The 27012-nt window shown below is 55.2% G+C and overlaps 1 protein-coding gene across 8 annotated transcripts in view; it reads right to left on the bottom strand.

Moving 5' to 3' along the window:
- The window catches only part of PAK4 (p21 (RAC1) activated kinase 4), a 47676-nt gene that overhangs the window by 13046 nt on the left and 7618 nt on the right, over positions 1–27012 (bottom strand). For 2 of the 8 annotated variants that reach the window (XM_070771002.1, XM_070770997.1), the window contains exon 2: positions 2858–2967. The exons of 3 other annotated variants lie outside the window; for them this stretch is intronic. The gene's annotated coding sequence lies outside the window, so the exon portion shown is untranslated. Of the gene's footprint in view, positions 1–2857; positions 2968–6447; positions 6668–27012 lie in introns of those variants that run through there. 3 more of the 8 variants (XM_070771003.1, XM_070770999.1, XM_070770998.1) reach the window with 2 other exon arrangements.

Below are 27012 nucleotides of genomic sequence, written 5' to 3'. Positions count from 1 at the left end.
ACGCCCGACCCCGGAGGAAGGGGCCAACTTGGGCCTTGTGTTACAGACAAGGAGAATGAGGCACAGAGAGGGCACACACAGCTTGGGAAGCAGAGTGGACTCAAGACACCAGGCTGGCCTAACCCGAGTCCGGGCCCCGCCAGTTCTCGGAACGATAGCAGCCACATCCTCGGAGACACGAGTGTGCCCGGGCCTGCTCTGTGTCTAATCGCATTCCACCCTTGCCCCTAACCTGTGAGACAGGCATGGCCATCATCCCCAATTCACAGGTGGGAAGACTGAGGCCCAGCGAGGGGAACCCTAGGATTTGAACCCAGGCAGTTGGAGACTTGCCTGTCCTGTGGTTGTGCTTCCGTGTCATCATCGTCATCAACTCCCAGGCTGTCCCTGGTCTCTGCCCCTTCCTCCCTCCTTCCCCTTCCTCTGTCCACCCAGACACTGCGTTTTCTCTCCTGCCCTGACCCGTCCTGGCGGAGAGGGTCCCTCCTCCTCCGACCTGCCCAGGCCCCAGTGGTAGGTGGGAGGCGGTGTAAAGTGGGGACCCACCGCCGCCACCCTCCACCCCCCAGGGCTCCTCCCTCGCCTATTCCACAGGCCTTCAGCACGTCCGTCTGCAGCGAGAAAGCAGTCCAAGAGCCAGTGCCAGCCACCAAACGTGGTTTACTGCGGCTCAGCCCCAGGACTCGCACCACCACCTCTACCACCATGGGGGACCCTGAGCCTGCACAGATGCCGATGCTGAGCTCACTGCCTCCCAGGACTCCCGTGGAGTGGCTGACCTCACTCCCATCGTGCAGATGCGGAAACTGAGGCTCACAAAGGTGAAACCTCTTGCTACGATCACCAAGCAGAGGTGGGCATGGAAGACAGTTGCTCCACTGCAGAGTCAACATCCTTAAACTCTGCCCCATGGCCCCCTCGCCCCTGCACGATCGGCCGGTCGGCTCTCCTCCCACAGGCCCCCTTGCCCCCTCTGGCCCAGCCACCTGGCCTCTTCACTGTTCTTCACACCCCGGACATGCCCCGATTCAGGGCCTTTGTTCTTGCAGTTGGGCCCCCACCAACTCTCTTCTCACTGATCTCCACATAGCTCCCTCCCTCTCTCTCTGTCTCTGCCCAAGTCTAGGCATGAATGTCCCTGTTCCCGTCCTCACACCTTCAGCGCCCTCCCTGCTTTATCTTTCCCCTCTGCACTCACCAAGTAACTCTGTGTGTGTGGGTGAGCCTTCGGTGTCTGTTCCTACGAGAATGTCAGTTCCTCCAGGGGAGCAGGGCCTGACCTCTGTCGAGTTCCCCACTGCCTATGACCCCAGTACCTACGACGCAGCGTGGCAGGCACTCGAACATCTGGTGAATGAATACATTCACCTGAACCTGCTCCGTGGTGCCCCTGCTCAGACACCTCAGGTTTTGCCCAGGGTCTCTCTCTGGCAGAGAAAGGCTTGGAACCCAGAGGCAGAGGGTGAAGCCGTGACCCCAGCGACGTGGAACACGGGAGGGCAGGGCGCAGCCTTCAGCCACCGACGCGGGCAGAGAAGCATCTGAAGCTCACTGTTTGTTCCCCAACGCAGACACCTATTGATCCTACTCTAAAATGTTTATTTCAATTAAAAAAAAAAAAACAAAAAACTTGTGAATGATTTCACATGTGGGATGTGAAGGTTTTGCACCTGTCCAAGCAAAACCTTCCCATTTTCCAGTCACCCCCTGCACTCACAAGGCTCTGCCCGCTGACCTTCCGTGAGAAAAAAATGGCACCACGCTGCGGCTCCCCGCACCAAGGAAACGAATGCCCATGGAGGAGCCAGGTCTGCGAGTGTGACCGCATGCTCGGGAGTGTGTTGTGTACACGTGTGTGTGTGCACGCAGACTTCTTTCCTCCTGCCCTGCCTGCAGCCCCGAATAAAACTGCCCCCACCCAACAGGGCAATGGAGGGTGCTGACTCGGCCAGGGTCCTGGGGCCCGAGTGGAGGACGCAGCAGGGGCCACGGCCGCCCTTTCCTAGTCACTGAAGTGAAACTAGAGCAGGAAGCGGGCAACGGAGACGCGCTCACCGGCCCCCTCACCCTTCTGCCATCATCTGCACCCACTGTCTCCAAAGGCCCCCTGGCTGCCTGCCTCCCTGCGCTGTGCTCTGACGCTGGACAGGGGTCTGGCTCACCTTGGCAGCCCTGGCAGGCTCTCATGGCCCCCCTGAAACTCCAGACCATTCCCCTCACACCTCTGCTCAGCTCTTGCTGCCCATCCACGTGCCTGCCCCCCCATTCTCCTCCTGCCTAGTCCTTGCAGGGAATCCTCAGCTACTGTCCCCAGACGCCGCCTCAAGCTTTGGGACTGACATGTGCCCAAGCTCTCTCCTTGGCAGACACCTGCTCTCCCCACAAAGGGCCCATCACACCCACCCACCATCTATTCCATCATCCTTGTCGGGTGAGAGCTGAGCTCTGCCAAGCCCGGGGCAGGGCCCACAGCAGAGGCCAGGAGAGCCAGGGATGTCCCTGCCCTTGCCAAGCTCACATTCGAGGGGAAAGGAGAGACAGTTCACAGCAGATATACCAGACAGCCAGCTAGTGAGTCAGATGGTGAGTGCTGAGAAGAAAAAGAGCAGGGATCAGCTGGGTGTGGAGGCTGAGGGGACGTGGGGATCTTCAGTGAAGCGGTCAGGGAGGGCCTCGAAGAGGAGGTCACACTAGAGCAGAGTGGGGAGAGGAGTGGGTGCCTGGGGGAGGAGGACCCTGGCCGCGAGAACAGCCAGCACAAAGGCCTGGGGCCGCAGAGTGCTTGAGGGCCAAAGAACAGAGCGGAGGCCGAGTGGCCGGGGCGGGGCGGGGGGCACAGGGAGGACTCGGCTCTTACCTGCGTGAGATGGAGCCGCAGGAAGGCTGTGAGCAGGGCAGGAGCAGGGAGGCTCGGAGGCGGAGGATGCGAGAGGCCAGCAGGAAGAGGGTGGACGGGACACGTGGGGCCTGTGGAGGCGGGAGCAGTGGGTAGGCTCTGGGTGCGCTGGACAGGTCGAGAAGGCTGGAGGCTTTGGTCTGGTCTTGCCCATGGCTGCATCCCCCCAGAGCCTGGCACCCGGTCCGTTCTCTCCCGGCCCTTAGCATCACCTAACATGTTACATGGTCACGATCCTGTCAGTTGTCTCTCAGCTAAGTCGGTGGCTCGGCGTGGGCAGGAATCGTGTTCCGGCTCTTATAGCTGGGTCCCAGTAACAGGGTTTTGCCCTGTGTGGTTACTGGGTGGGTGAAGGGGACACACGGGTTTCAGTGCTGACTCTGACCATGCTAAACCCTCTGGGTGGTTCCTGGGTGTGCGGGTGGAGAGGCCTCTCCTCTCCTGTTTCCCAAACTAGGAAACTGAGGCCCAGAGACAGGAAGTCCCTGCCAGGGCTGCCCAGCGCTGGGGCACAAAAGTGTCCACTCTGCCCCCTGGAGAAGACCTGTCACTGCCCCCTTAGCCTCCTGCCTCCCAGCAACCCTGGCTCCTGCCAAAGCTTCTGCTCCAGATGCAGGACCTAGAGGTTTATGGGGCGAGAACACGCACAAGAAACAACTCAGCCTCTGATGACCAGGACCGAGATCAGAAAGGCCGCATGGTTAGGAGGGAATCTGAAGAAAACAAAACCCTCCACCGGGATGAGACTCCCCGCTGGGACTGAGCAGGGCCCCGCCCGCCCCGGGGCCTCACCTCCTCCCCACACTTCACCCTTGCCACGAGAGCCCCTCCTTTCCAGGCCTAGACACGCGGAGCCTGCTCCAGCCTCAGGGCCTCGGTACCCACTGCTCCCGCGGCCCACAGCCGCGCGGCTCACCTTCCTCGATCGTCAGGTCTTAGTGCAAACACATTGCCTGGCCCCCTGACAAAATTTGCACCCAGCTTTATACTTCTCCGTGGCATTTATTACCATCTTGCATTTTATATACCGGTTGATCCTAGGTCCTGCCTCCCACCCCTGCCCCCAGGAGGGGAGCGGTGGCTCCCCAAGAACAGGGGCCTTTGTCTGTCTTGTTCTTGCTGCACCCCTGGCAGCTAGAGCGCGCCTGGCGCACAGCAGGCACCAGTAATAGCTGTGCTGTGACTGAGTGATGCCACTGCCGTGGTGATGAGGCTGGACTCCAGGAGGAGCAGGGCAGAGGGTTAGACAGGAGTCCCCAAGCCCTGTTCACACTGCCTGGAAGTCTGACCTTGACGCCTGCAAAGGAACTGCGCTTCCTTAGAGTCTGGCTATTTAGCAAATAACCTGGCGTTTGTTCCGAACACATGAGGTGCCCGGCTGTAAGCCCACTTCCCCAGGCCCTGCCACCATGCAGCCTAGGCAGGCAATTTGAGCAGGTGGCAGTAAATCCCGGCCAGAGGCACATCACACAGAGGGTACGCCGCCAGAGACCGTGAGTCCCCACGATGGGTGAAACCCCACAAAGAGACACATATCCAGGGCCACCCTGGCCTGGGGGAGCAGGGCCTGGAGCTGGCCGTGCAGGGAGCAAGGGGCAGCCTGCTCTCCGTGTTCCGGCCACACCGCAGGCCTCTGCCCACAAGGACTCCGAGGGCAGCTGGTGAGGAAGAGTGGACACCCAGGCTTGTGGCTCCTCTACCACCGTCAAGCCGTGGGCCGGGAGATCGTGACTCTGGGCCTCTATGTCCTTGTCTGCAAACTGGGGGGTCATGATGGTTCCTCTCTCCCCAGGGGATGTTCGAATGATGGAAAGAGGTGACCTGGCAAAGTGTTCAGAGCAGTGCCTGGCACCAAGTGGGTCCTCACCGCTACAGGCTGACTGCGGTTATTAGCGCTGCTGTTGTTTCCCCGCGAATAAAGGAACAGATGAAGGAAAGAGGGTCCCCAGAGCAGGGTTCCCAGAGCAGGGTCGCCCGAGCAGGGCCCCCTGAGCAGGGCCCCCCGAGCAGGGTCCCCGGAGCAGGGTCCCCAGAGCAGGGTCCCCATAGCAGACGTGCCAGTCCTCCTGTCGCTGTTAAGACACTCCCTCTCCAGGGCTGGGATGGGGCAGCACAGTGGGCCCCCTTTATGTTCCGAGGGCCGGTCTGCCTCTCCCGCTAGACTGTGTCCCCCTGGAGGACAGGCCCTGGGGCCATCTCCGCCACCCTGCCCAGCACAGGTCTGGGCACAGCTCAGAGAATGTGGCTGGATGAAGAGACGGTGCTCCGAGCCCCCCGGGAGGCCAGGCGGCTCCTGTGGCAGCCCCAGGCTTGGCCCCCTGCCACCCGCCCCCCGGCCAGGCTCCACAGGGCACAGACACAAAGGGCACACTGTTGGAGTCCCTCAGCCCCCCGGGGAGGGGAATGGATGCCATAACAAACCTGAGAGTGTGGGCGAGCCCCCGGAGACTGGGGAAACCAGATTGAGACTTCATTCATTCCTCCCCTGAGGTGGGGCAGGAAGGAGGGGGGGCGGGAGGCAGAAAAGAGGCTCCAGAGGCCTCCCCGGCCCCCTAACCTAAGGGTTTCCGCCCTCCCACACAGACACACGTGCACACCCCCAAGATACAGAGCACACAAGGTCACGCCACAGTGCACAGAAGCTGACACAGACACGCAGCATGGGCGTCCAGCCACACATCCCCAGACCACAGGAACACACCCTCTGGTCACACGGCAAAGCCCCTGAAACGGGACAGTGGGAGCCTGGGCGCAGGAAGGGCCAGCCCGCCCTGAGCCTCAGCTCCTGCCTCGGGAACTCGGGCCCAGCAAGTGGCCGGAGCCGACTGCGTGGCATCAGTGGGAGAAGGTGGGGAGCAGTCTTAAGAGGGGCCTGGCTCAGAGGAAGCCCTGGGAACAGAGGGTCACAACACTGGGGACCCACGGTCGGGACCCCAGGAAGTTAAGGACCCAGAAGCCCTTCCACAAACAGTGTAAAGAGCCATTCCAAAGATGCAAGGGCTCCGGAGAGATCTGGAGACGCATACAAGGATCCTGGGGGAAGCCGACGACACAAAGATAGACTTCAGCCGCCACCTACAAACACATTCACACACACGCATGCACACACACAATCCCAGACACTCCGTGACGGCTGGACTCACCTAGGAAGGCAGACCCCAAAACCCCATCCACCTAGGAGCCCTCCTGATACAGAAGGAGACCATGGGATCCACACACAGTGGGTAATGAGACCTACCACAGACCCAGGCATACACACCACCAAGTCTGTGGTCACCCAGTGACCCCTCAGAACCACCTCCATGCAAACCAGACCCCAAGAACACGCTCCCACAGAGACGCTCGGGGGAGGGGTATGTGTGGAGGGGGAACCTGTGCTGAGGCCTGGGCTAAGTCCCAGCAGACAGACACCTGCCATCTCCGCCTGAAACACACACGAGACCCCGCCCCTGGCCCAGAGAAAGGTGTGGCCCCTCGCATGCGCTCAGGTGGCTGCCCTCCCCCACACCCAGGCGGCCCGCCCCCTCCTCCTCGAGGCCAGGCCAGCTCACCTCCACCATCCTTGGCCCTCCCTCGGGCCTGGGCTGCCCGCAGTGGGGCAGGCCAGCAGACAGGGGGCTCCCAGCTGAAACGGAGCAGGGAGCCGGGATCGAGGGGTTCCCCTGGCCCACCGAGGAGAGCTGGCTGGCCTCTGTGCCCCAGCTGCCCTGGCAGCGGCTGGCAACTCGGCCCTGCCCTGGCAGGAGTTGAGCTTCGGCTGTGGCTCCAACCCCCGGGAGGGGTAGGGGGAGGGCGGGGCGGAGGGAGGCGGGGCTGAGCCTGGAAAGCCTGGGCCACGTGGCCCACAGCTGTCCCCGTGGAGGGGAGGGGACCCAACCACTGCCCCTGCGTAGGCAGGGTCAGTCTCCCACCACATACGCATGCCCCCATCTCAAGCCCAGGCCAGGCGAGGTGCCAGGGGAGCAGTGGCTACACAGCCCGGGGCTGCACGTCTGAGAGGGGCTGCCGGGCCAGTTAGGTGTGAAACAGTGGCCAGGGCTGCGGTGCGGGACAGGGCACCGCAGCATAAGCAGCCTCTCTGATGGGGAGGGTGGCGGGAGATCTGGGGCTTGCTGCGTCCCCTGGCACCCAGGCTGCGATTCTAGCAGGAACTTCAGAGGGCACAGTGACCGGGGGCGCTCCTGCTCCGACACCCTTGCCCATCAAGATGAACTTGAGACTTGCAGGCTCGCCAGGGGAGATCATGGTGAACCGCCCCCTCACTGCCATATTTAGGTGTGAGGGGGGCTGGAAGGCCATGACGGCAATGGGGAGAAAGGTGGAGAGGGCCGGGACTTCTGTGTGCCATGCTGGCTGGCTGGCCAGGGTGTAATTAACCCTTCTGAAAATGAGTGGCCTGACTTTCCGGAGAACCTCCTCTGGGCTGGGGCGTGCTCTCAGCATGCATGAAGTCCTTTAGCTTACCACTGCCCTAAATGGGCAGGTACTTTATCAGGCCATTTTATCACGTGGACCAGGAGGCCTGACTGGCCTGGAAACCCCATCTACCCCTTCGGTCCACCACCTGCTCACTAAGCCAGGGGCTTCCAGCTGAGCCTGGGGCCGCTGCAGGGCAGGTCTCAGGGCCCCCTCCCCAGGGCCCAGGCTACCCCCTCCCCCGGCAGCATGAAGTACCTGTCAGGCAGCCACCCAGACAGGAGCCAAATGGGGCGGGTCCCCAAACCGGACCGGCTGGTTTGGGCTCTGGTGAGGGAGGCGGTCAGGACTGGGTAGGTCTGACCAGCCAAGGAAACTAGGTCCCACGGGGAAGGGACAGGGGAGGGCGGGGGAAGGAGGGAGCACCCCTCCTCCAAAAGGAAGTCTCACTGGAGACAAGGGGTCCTCCTGGGGACTGGCCTCAGGGGCAAGGAGATGTCCATTCAAGAACCTCTCACAGGGACTTCCCTGGTGGCCCAGTGGTTAAGACTCCATGCTCCCAGTGCAGGGGGACACTGGTTCAATTCCCGGTCAGAGAACTAGAGACTGCATGTCGAAACTAAGAGCCTGCATGCCACAACCAAACACCTGGAACAGCTAAAGGGGGAGAAAAAGGATCTCTCACGCCAGAACAGAACTGCATAATGGAAGTTTTAAAACATGCTCCCAGAGAGAGACTAAACTAACGAACCCCCATCACTCAGATTCTCAACTATAAGTTCTGCCATACTTAGGCTTCCTCTCTCCCCTCCGTTTCTTCCCCTTCTCTCTGTCTCAGTCTCTGTCTCTTTATAACATGGAACATAGTTCAAAAGTCAGTGGCCCCGAAGGGGAAACACTGGCAGGTCGGCGCCCTCCTGCTTTGCCCCAGCTCGGCCGTGGAGTCACCTCTACTAGAGATTCTGTTGTTTTCTGAGAGCCTATGCATACCTGTGTGAGCGTGTGTGTGTGTACACACATGCATGTGCACACAGATGCTTTTGCACTTAAAAAACAATCATAAATGGCTGCACACCACACACTCAACTGCACTTTGCTTTTCTCAAGACCGTTCCTGGCTCGTCTGCGCCGCGGGCACCAGGAGGCGTTTGGCAGCGTCCAGTGGAGGTGAAGACACGCTGGGGACCTGGCGCGCTCTCCCGGATCCACCCCCAGGGACACACACGGGGAGGTGCACACGGCACAGTCTGAATCGGCGAGACTGGAAACAACACCAACGCTCGCCCACAGCAGGTGGATAATGAACTGTGTGATCCACTAGCCCCACACGAGAGTACACAACGGCGAGAACAAGCGACCCACAGCCATGTGTGGACGGACATCAAACATGATATTAAACAGAAGCAGCGAAACAAAACCCAACACATCCTAGGACTTTGTTCAGAAACAGTTCAAAACCAGGTAAAATGAAATATGCTCCTTAGGGATGCACACAGAGGGCGCAAAACCAAAGAGAAAAGGGAGGGAGCAACTGCCTCAAAAGTCAGGGAAGGGGCTGCCTCCAGGGGCGGGGGCAGGGGCTGGCACCATCTGTTACTTCAACTGGAGGAAGTGGTTACGTGGGTCTTCCCCTTAAAGTCATTGGTCATACTGTACATTTCTACTTTATGCGCTTTCCACATGTAGGCTAATTGTGATTTTAAATGAAAAAAAATAGATACGTCTAATGATCTTACCAGGCTTCCATCTGTGCAAAGCACAGCCCCGCTGCTTTAGCAGCTGCGTGGAAGGGCCACGATGCCTTGAGCCAGTCCCCACGGGGCCAGGTCAGTGGCTTCCAGTCATTTGCTCTTACACATGGTGCGGCAGTGAGAACCGTGGGCAGAAGTCACCTCACAGGTGTGCCAGCATGTCTGTGGGCCAAGTGCCTACCAGGAGGACTGCCAGGCAAAGCACAGCACCGCCAGGCTGCCACTCTCAGCCCTTCCCTTGGCCTCAGGCCCAGGGTGTTCTCACACCCTCCCATCTTCCCCACTCAGACAGGTGAAGTCTGGCCCCTCTTGGCCTTGTTTTCATTCGCCTTTTGGTGCTTAGTAATTGCTGGCTTCCCAGATGGCGCAGCACCTGGGAAGAATCTGCCTGCCAATGCAGGAGACTCGGGTTCAACCCCTGAGTCGGGAAGATCCCCTGGAAGAGGCAATGGCAACCCACTCCAGTATTCTTGCCAGGGATATCCCATGGACAGAGGAGCCTGGTGGGTTCACGCTGTCACAGAGTCAGACACAACTTAGCGATTGAGCACACAGGCACTTAGTAACTGCGCATCCTTTTAAATTTGTAAAAGTCACCAGAACTCCTTTTCTGCTAACAGTCTCTTCAAAGCCTTTACCTCCTACATGCCGCATGACATAGACAAAAATGAAAAAGGAAAAAAGGTTGATTTTGGGACTTCCCTGGTAGTCCAGTGGTTAAGACTCCACACTTCCACTACAGGGGGTTCAAGCCCTGGTTGGGGAACTAAATTTCCACATGCCACACAGTGTGGCCAAAAAAAAAAAAAGCCTTTGTTTTTCTGTGAGGGTCAAGACCTTTGTAAACCCACCCCAGCTCTTCCCACCTCTCCAGCCTCGTCTCCCCACCACCACCCCATTCACGGGTTCCATCTTGCATTCGTGTATTTTGTCAACAGAAGCAGAACACGTGCCCACCATGTGCCGTCCAGGCTGGGGCAGTGGTGCAGCATGGTCCCGGCCCCCGGGGCTTACAGTCCAGGACCACCCAGTGAAATGTGACATTCCAGCTGAGAAGGGTGGCTGGAGGGATGAGAGCACAGCGGAGCCGGGCTGGACCAGGCCGCCAGGGGAGTCAGGGGAGCCAAGGCAAGTTCTGAGGATGGCCTGCATCTGGAAGACATAACTCTGGCTGCACGTCTGAGGACGGGATGAAGGGGGCCTGAGTGGATGTGGGGACAGGTGACGAGACCGAAGCACTGCTCCGGGCAAATGGTGAAGGTGGCCACGGCCTGGCATGGAGGGAGGGCCCCAGACCAGAGGTGTGTCTGCCCACAATGTGCAACTCCTGTCAGATGGCGGCCGAGGGCAAGGCAGGCGCCAAGGGTGACTCTGAAAGTCGGTAAGTCACACTGCCATCTTTCACACAAGGGTGCGCCAGAGGGGCTCCAAAAATGCCAGGCCCCAGAACTACTCAATTGTGAAAGAGATGAAAAAAGCCCGAAGATTCACTTTCCCCGATAGTAAGGCCTGGGGTACAACCACAGTAATCAAGACAGTGGGGAAAAACACAGAGGTCAGTGAATGGAATAGAGAATCCAGACAAAGACCCAAACAAATACACCCAGCTGGGTTTTAAAACACTGATTTTTTTTTTCACTGTGGTAAAATACACCTTGTCTGTTCTTCAGTTGCTACGTTGTGTCTGACTCTTTGTGACCCCATGGACTACAGCACGCCAGGCTTTCCTGCCCTTCACTACTCCCCAGAGCTTGCTCAAACTCATGTCCGTTGACTTGGTGATGCCATCCAACCAGCTCATCCTCTGTCACTCCCCTTTCCTCCTGCCTTCAGTCTTTTCCAGCATGACCATCTTTTCCGATGAGTCGGCTCTTCGAATCAGGTGGCCAAAGTATTGGAGCTTCAGCTTCAGCATCAGTCCTTCCAAAGAATATTCAGGACTGATTTCCTTTAGGATGGACTGGTTTGATCTCCTTGCAGTCCAAGGGACTCTCAAGAACCTTCTCCAGCACCACAATTTGAAAGCATCAATTCTTCAATGGTCCAACTCTCACATCTATACACGACTATTGGTTAAACAATAGCTTTGACTATATGGACCTTTCTTTCCAAGGAGCAAACGTCTTCTAATTTCATGGCTGCAGTCATTGTCCGCAGTGATTCTGGAGCCCAAGAAAATAAAATCTATCACTGTTTCCACTTTTCCCCATCTATTTGCCATGAAGTGATGGACCAGATGCCATGATTTTAGTTTTTTGAATGCTGAGTTTTAAGCCAGCTTTTTCACGCTCCTCTTTCACCCTTATCAAGAGGCTCTTAAGTTCCTCTTCGCTTTCTGCCATTAGAGTGGTATCATCTGCATATCTGAGCCTGTTGATATTTCTCCCAGCAATCTTGATTTCAGCTTGTGATTCATCCAGTCTGGCATTTTGCATGATGTTATATATAAGTTAAACAAGCAGGATAACAATAAACAGCCTTGTCGTACTTCTTTTTCAATTTTGAACCAGTCCATTGTTCCATGTCCAGTTCTAACTGCTGCTTCTTGACCCGCATACAGGTTTCTCAGGAGACAAGTAAGGTGGTCTGGTATTTCTATCTCTTTAAGAATTTTCCAGTTTGTTGTGATCCACACAGTCAAAGGCTTTAGCACAGTCATTGAAGCAGAAGTAGATGTTTTTCTGCAATTCCCTTGCTTTCTCTATGATCCAAGGGCTCCCTGGTGGCTTAGACAGTAAAAAATCCACCCACAATGTGGGAGACCTGGGTTGGATCCCTGGGTTGGGAAGATCCCATGGAGGAGGGCATGGCAACCCACTCAAGTATTCTTGCCTGAAGAATCCCCATGGACAGAGGAGCCTGGCGGGCTACAGTCCTTGGGGTCACAAAGAGTTGGACATGACTGAGCGACTAAGCACATACATACTTTATGATCCAATGGATGTTGGCAATTTGATTTCTGGTTCCTCTGCCTTTTCTAAACCCAGCTCATACATCTGGAATTTCTCAGTTCACACACTGCTGAAGCCTAGCTTGAAGGATTTTGAGCACTACCTTGCTAGCATGTGAAATGAGCACAATTGTATGGTAGTTGAAACATTCTTTGGCATTGCCCCTCCTTGGGACTGGACTGAAAACTGACCTTTTCCAATCTTGTGGCCACCACTGAGTTTTCCAAATTTGCTGACATATTGAGTGCAGCACTTTAACAGCATCATCTTTCAGGATTTGAAATAGCTCAGCTGGAATTCCATAACCTCCACTAGCTTTGTTTGTAGTAGTACTTACTATAAGGTCCACCTGACTTCACACTTCTAGGATGTCTGGCTCTGGTAAGTGACTATCATGGTTATCCAGGTCATTAAGATCTTTTTTGTACAGTTCTTCTGTGTATTCTTGCCACCTCTTCTTAATATCTTCTGCTTCTGTTAGGTCCATACTGTTTCTGTCCTTTATTGTGCCCATCTTTCCCAGAAATGCTCCCTTGGTATCTCTAATTTTTTTTAAGAGATCTCTAGTTTTTCCCATTGTATTGTTTTCCTCTATTTCTTTGCACTGATCACTGAGAAGGCTTTCTTATCTCTCCTTGCTGTTCTCTGGAACTCTGCATTCAGGTGGGTATGCTGCTAAGTCGCTTCAGTCGTGTCCGACTCTGTGCGACCCCATAGACGGCAGCCCACCAGGCTCCCCTGTCCCTGGGATTCTCTAGGCAAGAACACTGGAGTGGGTTGCCATTTCCTTCTGCAATGCATTAAAGTGAAAAGTGAAAGTGAAGTCGTTCAGTCGTGTCTGACTCTTCGAGACCCCATGGACTGCAGCCTACCAGGCTCTGCCGTCCATGGGATTTTCCAGGCAAGAGTGCTGGAGTGGGGTGCCATTGCCTTCTCCTCAGGTGGGTATATCTTTCCCTTTCTCCTTTGCTTTTAGCTTCTCTTCTTTTTTCAGCTATCTGTAAGGCCTCCCCAGACAACCACTTTGCCTTCTTGCATTTCTTTTTCCTGGGGATGGTTTTGGTTACTGCTGCCTATACAGTATACATAACGACTTCCCTGGTGGCTCAGATGGTAAAGAATCTGCCTGCAATGCAGGAGACCCAGGTTTGATCCCTGGGTCAGGAAGATCCCCTGGAGAAGAAAATGGCTACCCACTCCACTATTCTTGCCCGGAGAATACCATGGACAGAGGAGCCTGGCTGGCTACAGTCCTTAGGGTCACAAAGAGTCAGACATGATGGGGTTACTATTATACGTCTATCTATGATTTTAACCAACCTTAATCCTAGAGTGTGAACCACAGTGGCACTGAACACATTTACAATGCTGTACAACCACCACCGTGACTCATGCTCCAAACGTTCTCATCATCCCCAGCAAAGACCCTGTGCCCATGGACGCCAGCTCCCCACTCCCTCCTTCCCCCCAGCCCCTGGCAACCCCCATTCAACTTTCCTTCTCTATGAATCCGCCTGTTCTATGCGGAATATATAAGTGGACTCTTACAATATCTTTCCTACATGTGGCTTATTTCACTAAGCATGATGCTTCAAGGTCCATCCATTGTGTAGTATGCATGTAAACCCCATTCCTTTTTATGGCTCAATAATATTCCATTGCATGTATACACCAAATTTCGTTTACCCATTCATCTGCTGGACGCCTGGGTTGTTTCCACTTTTAAGCTATTGTGAATAAAGCAACTATGAACATTAAAGTGTACAAATATCTGTTCAAGTCTCTGCTTTCAATTTTTTGGATATGTATCTAGGAGTCAAATTGCTGGGTCATATGGTAGTTCTATATTTAACCTTTTGAGAAAAGACCAAACTGTTTCCCACAGCAGCTGCACCATTTCACATCTCCAATAGCAATCCACGAGGGCTCCAATTTCTCTATCTCCTCACCAACACGTTAGTTTTCTTTCTTTTTTTTTTTTTTTAAGATAATAGCCATCCTGGTAGGTGCGAAGCTATATCTCATTATTGTAATTTATTTTTGACAAAGAACTATAAGCAATTCAATGGAGGAAAGACAGAATTTTCAACAAACAGTACTGGAACAAAGGGACATCCATATGCTAAAAAAATGAACCTTTATCTGAACTTCACACTTACACAAACCTTAACAAAACTTTTAGAAAACAAACCAACATATCTTCAAGATCTAGGGCTAAGCACAGACTTCTTAGACTGGATACCAAAAGCATGACCCATAAAAGGAAAAATTATTAAAATAGACCTCATCAAAATTAAAAACTTCTGGACAATTTCCCCGGTGGTCCAGTGGTTAAGGATCTGCCTTCCAGTGAAGGGGACATGGGTTTGATCCCTGGTTGGGGAACTAAGATCCTATATGCTGTGGGGCAACTAAGCCCAAGCACCACAACTAGAGGCCACACGTTGCAACTACGGAGCCTCGCACACCAGAGCCTATGCTTTACAATGAGAAGCCTGCAAGGAGAAAAGCCCCAATCTAAGGCCATACCACCCTGAACGCACCCGATCTCGTCTGGTCTCAGAAGCTAAGCAGGGTCGGGCCTGGTTAGTACTGGGATGGGAGAAGCCCCTGTGTCCCATACTAGAGAAAAGCCTATGTGCTTCAACGAAGACCCAGAGCAGCCAAAATTAAAATAATAATAATAACAAAAAAAATTTTTTTTTAATTAAGAACTTCTGGTCTGCAAAAGTCCATGTAAAGAATATAAAAAAGTAACAGATTGGGGGAAAATATTTGCAAACCACATACCTGACAAAGGACTAATATTTCGAAGACATAAAGGATTCTCAACGCTCAACAGTAAAAAACCCAAACAATCCAATTAGCAAATGGGCAGAAGACATGAAGATGATTCACCAGAGAGGATACACAGATGGCAGATAGGCTCATGAAAGGATGTCTGACAGCATTAGCCATTAGAGAAATACAAATTAAAGCCACAGAGAATTATCATTACATGCTCATTAGAATAGCTAAAATAAAGAATAGTGACCCACCAAATGCGGGCCAGGACGAAGAGAAATTGAGCACTCATTCGCTGCTGGTGGGGATGTAAAGTTGTACAGCCATCATGAAAAAGAGTTTGGCAGTTTCTTTAAACACGCATCCACCTACATACCAGCAGCTGCACTTCTGGGTATTTGTCCCAGAAAAAATGAAAATTTACATTCACACAAAAACCTGTACAAGATTGTCAACAGCAGCTTCATTTCTAATAGTCAAAAACTGGAAACACCCCAGATGTCCCTCAGTGGGTGAATGGTTCAATAAACTATGGCACATCCACTACTCAGCAAAAAAAAGGAACCAACTATTGACACAGCCAACAACCTGGATGAATCTCCAGAGAACTATGCTGAGTGAAAAAAACGCCAACACCCAAAGGTTATGTACAGTACAATCTCATTTACGTAACACTGTTGAAATGACAGAATTATAAAAATGGGGAACAAATAGATGAATGGCTGCCTGGAATGAGGGACAGAGCAGGGACAGGATGTGGCTGTAAAAAGGGCATGGGGGATCCTTGTGATGGAGTGTTCTCCATCCTGACTGTATCTATGACAACATACTGGTTGTGATCTTGTACTGATTTTAATTTTGCAAAATGTTACTATTGGAGGGAGCTGGCTAAAGGGTAGAGGGGCTCTCCCTGTGTTATTTTTCACACCTCCAGATTAAAGCACAATGATCTCAAAATGAAAAGCTTCATGAAAAACTACTAGTATTGTCGTTCAGTCTCCAAATCATGTCTGACTCTGCGACACCATGGACTGCAGCATGCCAGGCTTCCCTGTCCTTCATCATTTCCCGGAGTTTGCTCAAACCCATGTCCACTGAGTCGGTGATGCCATCCAACCATCTTATGGTCCGTCACCCCCTTCTCTTGCCCTCAGTCTTTCCCAGCATCAGGGTCTTTTCCAATACATTGGCTCTTCACATCAGCTGGCCAAGGTACTGGAGCTCCAGCTTCAGCATTCAATCCTTCCAATGAATATTTAGGGTTGATTTCCTTTAGGATTGACTGGTTTGATCTCCTTGCTGTCCAAGGGACTCTCGAGAAGTCTTTGCAGCACAGTTTGAAAGCATCAATTTTTCGGCGCTCAGCCTTCTTTATGGTCCAACTCTCACATCCATACATGACTACTAATAATTTATTAAAAATGCCAGGCCCTTTCCCACCTTAGAACATGCTATTCATTTTCCTTGGAACACACAGGCTTCCACACACTGACTGCTCGTACAGCCCTCAGCTCCGATGTCTCCTCCTCCAGGAAGCCTCCCCTGATTTCCCAGGCTGGAGCCAGGGCTTGTCTCAGTCCTCAGGGCTTCCCCCACCAAACCCATGACACGGGGGCCTGTGCTTTCCTCAAGGTCACTCTGGGGCTGTCACTGCCTGGTGCCATGTCTGTTTCTATCACTAGACATGAGGGCAGGGTCTTGGTGGGGAGACAGGTCAGAGGAGGAGCGCAGTGATTATCTACAAAGTGCAAGAGTGAGTGGTACTGACAACATTACTGACAGCTGCTGCTGCTGCTAAGTCGCTTCAATCGTGTCTGACTCTGTGCGACCCCATAGACGGCAGCCCACCAGGCTCCCCCGTCCCTGGGATTCTTCAGGCAAGTGTACTGGAGTGGGTTGCCATTTCCTTCTCCAATGCATGAAAGTGAAAAGTGAAAGTGAAGTTGCTCAGTCATGTCTGACTCTTCGCGACCCCATGGACTGCAGCCTACCAGGCTCCTCCGCCCATGGGATTTTCCAGGCAAGAGTACTGGAGTGGGGTGCCATTGCCTTCTCCTAACACTTGTTACAGAGATTTCTATGTGCTAGATCTGTTTTGAGAGCTTTGCATGGATAAAATAATCTGTATAACAATCCCATTTTACAAATGGGGAAACTGAGGCCGCCGGGGGTGGTGGTGGAGGAGGGATGAGGGAGGAGCTACAAGCTCAAGGTCATCCAGCTAGCAGGTCACAGAGCTGGGAAGCAAACCCACGCCTTTGGATCAGGGCTTTTGATAGGATCACTAACCACAAGGTTTCTCCAGGAAAGGCTGGATGAGACCAGCTGAAGGGGGAAGCCAAGGGGCAGGGGGGCAGGGGAAGAGACCCTGTTGCCTCCTCCCTAGTCCCCAGTCCATTCCCACGTAGAGTCGGGGGGGCCTCACCCTCCTCCATGGAAGGTCCCTTCTGTGGAACTGACACACCCAGAATGGTACCAGAACCACCTTCCCACCTAACAGGCATCCGGGAAGGCCTCTTCCATGTCAAGGGCCTCTAACTGAATCCCATTTATCAACCTGGGAAGCCGGCAGTGCCCTCCACGGAGAGGAGTGCCCACCTTCACTGGACGTGTGCTTGCATGTGTGCCAAGTTTCTTCAGTCGTGTCCCACTCTTTTGTGACCCCATGAACGGCAGCCCACCAGGCTTCTCTGCCCATGGGATTCTCCAGGCAGGAACACTGGAGTGGGTTGCCATGCCCTCCTCCAGGGGATCTTCCCAGCCCAGGGATCGAACCTGCATTTCTTATGTCTCCTGCAGTAGTGTCAAACCATGGAGTGGGGCAGGGGAAGGGGGAGGGTGGGGAGGGGGGAGGGTGGGGAGGGGGGAGGGTGGCGAGCCGAGAGGAGCCCCCAGGCGCCCTCCTGAGGCTCCCCCAGGGCAGGGCTGCTTTCATCTGGCTGTGGGGAGGGGCTTCCCTCTGACACGTGCTGGGGAGCATTCCTACTGGCAGGCGACTTCATCGCTCCACTAGAGAAGTCTCCAGAGCACAATACTGAGAGCAAGCTGCAGATGAGCAGGGAACCATTTACCTCCAGTTTTCAAACCTGCAGCACAATACGATATGGAATACTGTTTAGGGAGGCAACAAGGAATCACAGTGAGGCCGGGGTACCTGCGGGAGGGACCCCGGGGACTCTAACCACAGCAAGTGTGTTTCCTCTCTCAGTTGGGCAACAGGCCCAGGGGAGGCCATCAGGTGGCTCTCTGATCTCTTTCACACACAGTCTCTTTCGCTCTCTTTCTGTCCATCTGTCTCTAACACACACACACTCTCTTTCTCTCCACCGCCCCCCCAAGACTGGAACTGGTCCTGTGATCAGAGCAGCGGCTCTCCTGGGTCCCTTGCAACTCTTGGGAATTTGCTGTGTGACTCAGGGAGCTCACACTGGGGCTCTGTGGCAACCTAGAGGGGTGGGATGGGGAGGGAGGTTCAAGAGGGAAGGGACATATGTGTACCTATGGCTGAGTCATGTTGATGTATGGCAGAAACCAGGGCTTTTCCCTGGTGGCTCAGATGGTCAAGAATCCACCTACAATGCAGGAGACCCCGGTTCCCTGGGTCAGGAAGATCCCCCTGGAGAGGGGAATGGCAACCCACTCCAGTATTCCTGCCTGGAGAATGAACAGAGGAGCCTGGCGGGCTACAGTCCACGGGGTTGCAAAGAGTCGGACATGACTGAGCAACTAACACACAGACACACATAGCAGAAACCAACACAATATTGTAAAGCAATTATTCTTCAATTAAAAAACCAGAAAGAACCAGGATGCCATGGCAGGTCTGACCCAGGCCGGAGTCCACTCGCTTAACCATGTTACACTCCCATTGGTCATGCACTGACAATTCTTGATTACACACTCAGTGTACACCAGGCACTGTGTCAGGCACTGGGGACACAGTGAATAAGCCAGTCCCTCCTTCCCAGAGGTGACACGCTGGTGAGTGAGGGAGATAAGATAACATAAAAGTAAACAAGGAAGTACATGACCAGTGGGAGAGGGGACAGAGCACGGGGTGTGTGTGGCGGACAGGGTGTCTAGGGGGGTGGGTGTCCCTGAGCAGGAGCAGGGGAAGTGAGGGGGCCATGTGGGGAACCTAGGGAAGTGCTTTCAGAGTAGAAGGAACCACAACTGCAAAGGCCTGAGGACTGAAGCCTGCCTGGCACGTTCCAGAATGCCTGAGGCTGGCCCAGGAGGCCTGTGTGGCAGGAAGGGAGGGAGGGTGTGAGGGGAGGGTGGTGTAGCTGAGGTCAAGAGAGTCTACACTAAATGCAGAAGAGCCGCTCGCGGAGCCCAGACCTCCTGACCACAGCCCTCCCGGAGGTGCAGCTGCCCTCTCACCATCATGCTATGTTAAGGAGGAGGAAGCAGGCGGGGGGATAGGAAAGCTCCCCAGGGGGCCCAGCTGGCCAAGGGCAGAGCTGGGGCAGGAGCCCCTAAAGATAAGCAGAGGGAGGGTGAAGAATGAGGGTCGGGGGGACGGATGGCTCTCAGCTGGGGGCCTCTGGTCCCAGAAGAGCAGGAGCCCAAAGCTTCGGTTTATGAAGAAGGCTCACTGGAAGCCAGGGGCTCACGCACAGCCCTGTGCTCCCAGACTACGGGTGTTCTGAACCTCAGACCTTCGGCTCCCCCCTGCCCCATTCTGCTGTACTGCGTACCAGCCTAACTAAGAGCAACTTAAGAATTTCCATTTTAATCCACTCACTTACAAAAAAAAAAAAAAAGAAATTACTTCAAGATAGTCACCCAGACATGAAGGCTGGCCTGAATTCCTACAGAGCACCATCTATGAAGTAGTGGAACCCGAATGCAATCGCGCCTCTAGACCCAAGGCCCAACATACAGGAAGCACAGGGACAGAGGGACCCGTGAAGTGACACCACGAGGGTGCCCGGTGAGGCCCGGGCCGTGGGAAGCTCCAGAGGACAGAGGATCAGGGGTTTCAACAGATCAATGACCCGGTCAGCGGGCACAGGAAAGAGCCTACAGACGACAGAAGACGTCAGGGGCCTGTCGACCAAACGCAGAGCAGACCTTGTCCGGATGCCAAGTCAAACGCACACATTGGAAAAAACGACAAGACAACTGGGGAAATGCGAGGCTATTAAGAAAGTATTGGTTCTTTTTCTCCTGTGACCATGGTATCTCGTCTGTGTGGGTGTGTTTACAGACTCCTTATCTCTTATATGCAAAAAATCTGAGATATTTATGGCCACAGTATACGATGTTTAAGAACTGCCTCCAAAGAATCAGGGAGGTGGGGATGGGGTACAGATGAAAAAGCCTGGTGGTGACAGATAACTGCCGAAGCTGGGGCGGGCGTCCTGAGGAGGGCGGCAGGCCACTGTTCAGAAGACTGTGTGGGCACTTCCATCATACAGAGGTTTTAAACACTTTGCAAAAAGGAATGTGACCTAGTCAGAACAGTGAAGAATTCGTGGGTCGCTCACCTTGTGAACCTTAATTACTAAATCCAAACATGTATCCTGCCTCTAATAACTGTAACAGACGTCACGGCAGTAGTAACTATAATGACATGATGATGGCAGACCTGGGCTGAGAGTCGCTCTAAATGGGAACCAGTGCAGAGACACCGGGGGCTCAGGGCCTGGCCCCAGGTCACAGAGGAGGCTGGGGGAGCCGGGTGAGGCCAGCAGGGAAGCTGGATGCCCAGTCCTGGCCCAGAGGGGATGGGGGAGAGGAGGCCAGGAGCCTTGCAGAGCGGGGATGCACAGGGGCTTCTGGACTCTCAGCTCCCCTCATTCCCACTGAGTGAATCATAATGGCTCCTGCGATGCAACAGTCACATCTGAGCACAAACTTTTCCTGAAATTAAACTATCAGCCACTCCATGGGAGCCTGAAATGGTAACCGCAACGGATGACAACATCAGACTTGGGGGCCCACAGGATCTGGGGGGTCCACCAGCCTGGGCGCTCCTCCCTGCTCCTGGGCCCCCCACCAGCAGAGGCATGCATGCCCTGCCCCTCACCCCCTCCCCCTCCAGGTGCCAGGAACAGCCAGGAGTGGCTGGCGTGTGGGGGACCAGCACCTGGACTCATCCTGGGTCTGCAGAAACCATCTCCCTTGTGTGGCTTCGGCAGGATCCTGCCTGCAAGCAGGGAAGCCTCTGCAGGGTAGTGGGGGGGAGTAGAAACTGAGGGAGAGGAGAGGAGAGACAAGAGGCAGCGACTCGGGAAGAGAAGACAGGAGGCGGGAGGGGACAGTCGGCTGCCCAGACAGGGGCTGGCGGGCCCAGGGATGAAGAGGCCCTGACGTCTCCTCCGGGCCTCAGCTCCCTCGTCAGTAACGTGGGAATAATAGTCACATCTTCCTGTAGTGAGGCTGTGGGGGTGACAGGGCTGACACGACTTAATCACGCCATGTCAGAAGCCTAGAAAAGTGTCCAAACATTGCGAAAGCTAATACGTGATTTCTACCATTTCTGTAAGCCAGTGGCTCTCATCTCGGTTCAGAAGCACACTACAGTCGCTCAGGGAGCTTAAAAAAAAACACCAAATAACACAAAACCCAATGCTCAGGCCCCACAGCCAGAGACTCAGATTCAAGTGGCCTGACCTTTTGTTGTTTAGTCGCTCAGTGGCGTCCGACTCTTTGCAACCCCATGGACTGCAGCGCGCCAGGCTTCCCTGTCCTTCACCATCTCCGGGAGTTGGCTCAGACTCATGTCCGTTGAGTCAGTGATGTACACCTGTGCCAGGTAACCCTAAGGAGCATGGGATGGGGGCAGGGGGGAGCCTGGACACAGAGTCCCAGGACTGAGTCCTCAGGGGATGGTAGAAGTGAGACAGACTGATGGGGGGCAGGGTAGGGGGCGGAAAGGAAAAGGGGAGGGAAGGGCAGGGTACGCCGCCCAGGAGGCCCCTCTCTGCCTGCCCACCGGAGTCTGGGGCCGGCTGAGGAATGCGAGGAATGAAGCCAGGCCTGGCACGGCCATCCCCAGGTCCCCTCCCCCTTCGCAAACTGCCAAGAGCCCATCCTTGGCCAGGTCACTGGCCAGGCTGTCAACCGCCCCCTGCTCCCCCAAGGCCTTGGCAACCACTCAGTCCTCCGGGCCTGAAGCCCACTCCCAGCCCTCTCCTCGGGGTGCCCGTCCTGAGCCCCTTTCTCCTCTTGGGTCCCCCGTGACCCCAGTACTGGACCACAGGGCGCAGCCTAGGCGTGGAGCCCTTATCGGTGGTGGGGTGAGTGATGCTGACAGCGGCATGTGGCGGGCAGAGTTTATCACCCGCTCTGGAGACAGGAGTGGCCTGAGAAGGCTGCCCAGAGGTGGTGACCTTTAGCCCGAGCCCGAGAGAATAACCGAGGTGAGAGCAGGAAACAAAGACCCACGAGGCTGGAGCGCGGGAGGCAAGCGGAGGGCCAGCCCAGCAGAGGGGGCCATGGAAGGGTCAGAGCCAGGAAGGGATGCACGCAGATCGCAACCACAGGCACCAGCTGCCCCGCACCTGGGCCCCTCGCAGGGCTGGAGAACCGCGGCGGGCCTCGGGGGGTCCTCAGGTGTCCCCACATCCCACCACCACCCCGGGGGGAGCGGCCCAGCCCTGGCTCCCTCTGGCCACTCTGTGAGGAGACCCCAGTGAGCTGCTTCCTGCATCCCTGAGCCTGTTTCCTGATAATTAAACCGTAAGCTGATTAGTCAAGGAAAACCTTTAATTAGCCCTTGAAATCATTCAGGAAAATTACAACCTCCTCTCCGGGCAACCTGCCCGCCCTCTGCCAGGGCCCAGGGGCGGTGCCTGGGAGGAAGCAGAGCACGGGGAAGCCAGGCTCCTGCCTCTGCTCTGAGGGCCTCACCCAGCCGGGCCAAGGCCAGGGAGCAAGGCACCGCGCGGGAGAGGTGGCCACGGGCTCCCCTCTGCCACGTCACCAAGTGCCCGGAATAAACCCAGCAAGAGGTGGGCAAGGCCCGGCTGGAGAAGTGTGACCCTCTGCTGAGAGACATCAGAGGAGACCTAAACAAATCGAGAGACAGACCACGTTCATGGACTGGGAGACTCAATGTCATGTCTGCTTTTGGGGCACGAGGCTTGTCTCATATCTAAGTGGCGTTACAAAAAGTCAACTGGCCGAGACACTTGGGAAGAAGGACGCGTGCGTGGGAGGGCTTGCTCTCCACGCCATCAAGACTTATTATCAACTACTGGGACTGCCCTGGTGGTCCAGTAGCTAGGACTCCGCTCTCCCAATGCAGGGAACCCAGGTTCCATCCCTGGTCAGGGACCTGGATCCCACATGCTGCAACTGAAGATCCTGCCTGCTGCCACAGAGACTGAAGATCTCTTGCGCCACAAGTAAGACCCGGCATGGCCATTTAAATGAAAATATTAAGAAAAAAGACAATGATATGAATTAGGATAGCGGGGTACTGATGCAGGAATAGGCAAACTTGAGCACAACAAAGAATGAGAGCACCCAGAAACAGACCCACTTACAGAGACTTGACTTTATGGCCCAGGTGCAGAGGAGAAACTACGGCTGTTGTCATAACGGTACACGGATGACTGGGGAGCCACGTGGAAAATGTGAAGCTGGGTGACTACCTCACACCACACACTTGCGTGCACGCGCGCACACACACACATTCCAGAACAAAGAGCGGCTAAATGTGAAAAGTAGAACTATAAAACTATAAAGGAAGTAGATGATAAATCTGGCTACAGTAAAATTAAAAGCTTCATCAAAAGACACAATTTAAAGAAACTGAAAAGACAGGGCACCAAATGAGAGAATGTAAGGAGGACCATCTTAGAAACACAGGTTCTGGTCCAGACTCTTAAGACTTAACTCACAGAAATTCAAAATGAAAATGCAGACAGCCTGGAGGAGAAAGAGGCAAGTGGCTGGAATGGGCCCTTCACAGGGGGCGCTCCCGATGTGCACTCCAGATGTTCACAGAGCAAGCAAGGCTGCTCTGGCCCCGGGAGGAGACGCCACCACGCCAGCTCGGCACCAGTGGGCAGGAAGGGCCCAGCACTCACCACTGGCGCTGCCCTCGCTTCCTCATCTCTGAAATGGGTCGAATCCTTCCGGGAAGGACTGAGCAGAAGCAGCGTGGGAGTTCTGTACAGGCACTGGGCCTGGCACGTGCAAGCCCTCAATTAGTTCTCTCTATTAATCCGCCTCAGGAATAAGGACTCCCCAGGCTCAAGGTCATTTGAGGCCTTCTCCTGCCTCGGAGCTGGAGCTGGGATGTGTCAGGGGTGTGGCCAGAAGGCTGAGAGTCCAAGAGACAGGCTCCAACTGGGTAGCAACTGGGTTCGTTTATCAGTACAGTGTCCCTGGAGGCCACAAAGGGCCAGGCACTCCTCAGTATTTGTTGGAAAAAAGATAATAAACCAATCACATTCCTAGTTCTCTGCCAGGCCCGAGGATAAGTGTGTTAGGAGCAGAACCTCAGATACGTCCTGGGACACCCAGAGGAGCCTCGGTTCTAGAGAGGAAGAAACTGGGACACGGAGAGGCCCAAGTGGCTGTCAAGATTCAATTCCAGAGTAGACAGGACCAAATGCCAGTCTTCTTTCAGTTCCTCAAAGGTGCCCTGCGCTCTCCTGCCTAGGACATCTGTACAGGCAGCTCTCTCAGCCTCGAACCCACGACCCTCTACCTCCCCGAGTTTACCCTTCAAGTGGCAATTCCTCCTCAGGAAAGCCTGCTCTGTAATCCTCACCTGAGGGGAACTACCCTTCCTCCCCACTGGCCCAACATACACCCTGGCAAAGATATACTCCACTTGTTACAACCTCTCATTCATTCATTCAGCCCACCAGGGCTTGACTAGGGAAAGTCAAGCCCTGAGGATACAGCAAGGGACACAGTAAGCTGCCCACCTGCCCCCGCCCCGTACCCCCGCCACGAAGCTAAGTTGTGGGGGTGGGTGGGTGAGGAGGACACCAACCAACACACCGGGTCACACTGGAACAGTAATGACGGTGAGCGGACCAGGGAAGCCAAGCAGGCGAAGGTGGGGAGAGAGTGACATCGCTCCTGTAGACCTAGGAGGGGGCGCTGAACAAAGAGCCTGAGGCAGGACTCGGCCCGGAATGTTCCAGGGACAGGGCAGCAGCAGATGAGTGAAGGCAAGCAGGGAAGCTGGGCCAGAATCTTCTGGGACCTTGAAGGCTGTTCCTCAAAAGAGATGAAGCCAGGGAAGGGGTCCCCCGCAGGACAGGGACGGGATCTGACCCGGGCCCCCTCCGGCTGGGCGTGCAGACCAACTGTGGGGCAGTTGGCGGGCGGGGGGCTGTCCCCACGGTCGAGGCTGGAGTTGAGGGTGGCTGGAACTAGGGGTGACAACAAAGAGTGGGAGGCCCCAGGTTCTAATCTGAAGGTAGAAGAGCAGGCTTTCTGGACATCCTGGATGTGGAGGAAGAGGCCAAGAGGAGTCAGGATGACATCAGACCCCCCAGCCCGACCTTGAGGGCGGATGGGGCACCCGTGAACGAGGCAGGGCCGCTGGGAGAAGATGGGGCCCGGAGTCTGGTCTATTTTCCGTGTCTCCGTGTCACTCTTGATCCATATAGAGTCCCCTGCCAGACCGAGCCCAGTGAGGGAGCCTGCTGTGTTCACCGTGGGTCTCAAGAGCCCAGAGGCGAGCATAAGAGGTGGGATGGGTAAGAGCCAGCATGGATGGGAACCCCAGGGAGGAGAAAAGCACAAGAGGACTCATCTTGGTGATAAGCTTCTGCAGGAGATGAGAATATAAAATGTTCCAAGGTCAATTACAGAATCTGACAGGCCTCTTGTTGGGGACGGAGGCTGTGCAGCTGCCGGCAGGAGCGAGTGCGGTTACCCCTGCTCTGGACAGCTGCGTGGTGGGGTCTGCTAAAGGTGAAGAGACACACCACCCCCCACCCGAGCACTGGACCCTGGACGTGATCCCTGGGGAAGTGTGGGCACAGACATCCTGGCAGATATGTTCAAAGAGCACGTTCACACCCGGGCAGTGGGAGTGGAGAAGTAAGTCGGTTAGAACACTGCATGGCGAACAGACCACTCACACCCACGACCACAGGGATGCGCCTCACAGACCAAGGATGAGGGAGACCAGACGGGGGCATGCGGGAGGAGGGCGTTCATGCAAAGGGCCCAAGCAGCCAAGGTGGAGGCTAGGACTCGGGATGCACACCTGGTAAAACCGACAGACTGCAGGGAGCCGGTGACCCCCAGTTAGGGAGATGGCCGCTACTGAGGTTGTGGTCAACAGGGAGGCCCTGGGGTGGGGTGTTCTCAGTCTCCGCCTAGGTGTGGGGAAATGCTGCTCACCTTATAATTACCTGTTAGACTGATATGTGCACTGATGCACTTTTCTGTAGGTGAGTTAAGCTTCACAATTATTAAAGGTTGAAAAAGAGGTGGAATTATCAATATACCTAAACACACACACACACACAGACACACACAGCGACCTGGGGCCAGGCTTCTGCTGAAGACGGGGAGGAGGGAGAAGGGGGCTGTGGAGGCGCTGGAGGCAGCAGAGGAGGGGTCCCTAGGGAAAAAGAAAGCACCAGAGACAGCACGTGCGCTGAGGGCTTGATGGGGGGGGGTCCTCACCTGGGGGACGGCGGGAGCCTGGCCCTCTCTTGCTGTCCTACTTCCTCCCCATTCCCAGCATTGATTGAGGAGGGGCGGGGGAGGGGAGGCGGCCCAGGCCGCTTCCCGTAGGGTGGGAGTGGCTGAAACCCGCTGGGGGAAGCCAGCCCGAAACTGCCACACAATGCCGCTTTATCAGGAGTTTCCAGGGCCGGGCTGGGGCTGGCGGAGGGGAGCAGAGGGCGGGGGAGGGAGGCTCTCTCCGTGGGGCCCCTGCTTAGCACCCCCACCTGCCAAGGTGTGCCCTCCGAGCTCCGCTGCAGCCAGCCCTGAGTGGGCGCGGGGCAGACGGGGCGAGAGGGACAGCCTCCTAATCCCTTGGCTCAGTGAGGGGGGTGGCTCAGGGAGTGCCCCGCAGTGGTTAGGAGCCCCAGGCCAAACCCCAGCCCTGCTGATTCTGTGACACCAGGCTGGTCTCCTGGGATCTCAATTTCCTCCTCTTAAAAGGGAGAGAAGAACAAGTACGGGGTTTTCCTGACAGCTTAGTTGGTAAAGAATCTGTCTGCAACCTGGGTCGGTAAGATCCACTGGAGAAGGGATAGGCTACCCACTCCAGTAT

This window comes from Bos indicus, chromosome 18, assembly GCF_029378745.1.
Source record: "Bos indicus isolate NIAB-ARS_2022 breed Sahiwal x Tharparkar chromosome 18, NIAB-ARS_B.indTharparkar_mat_pri_1.0, whole genome shotgun sequence".
Taxonomy (NCBI): domain Eukaryota; kingdom Metazoa; phylum Chordata; class Mammalia; order Artiodactyla; family Bovidae; genus Bos; species Bos indicus.
This window is presented reverse-complemented; position numbering and strand designations above follow the sequence as displayed.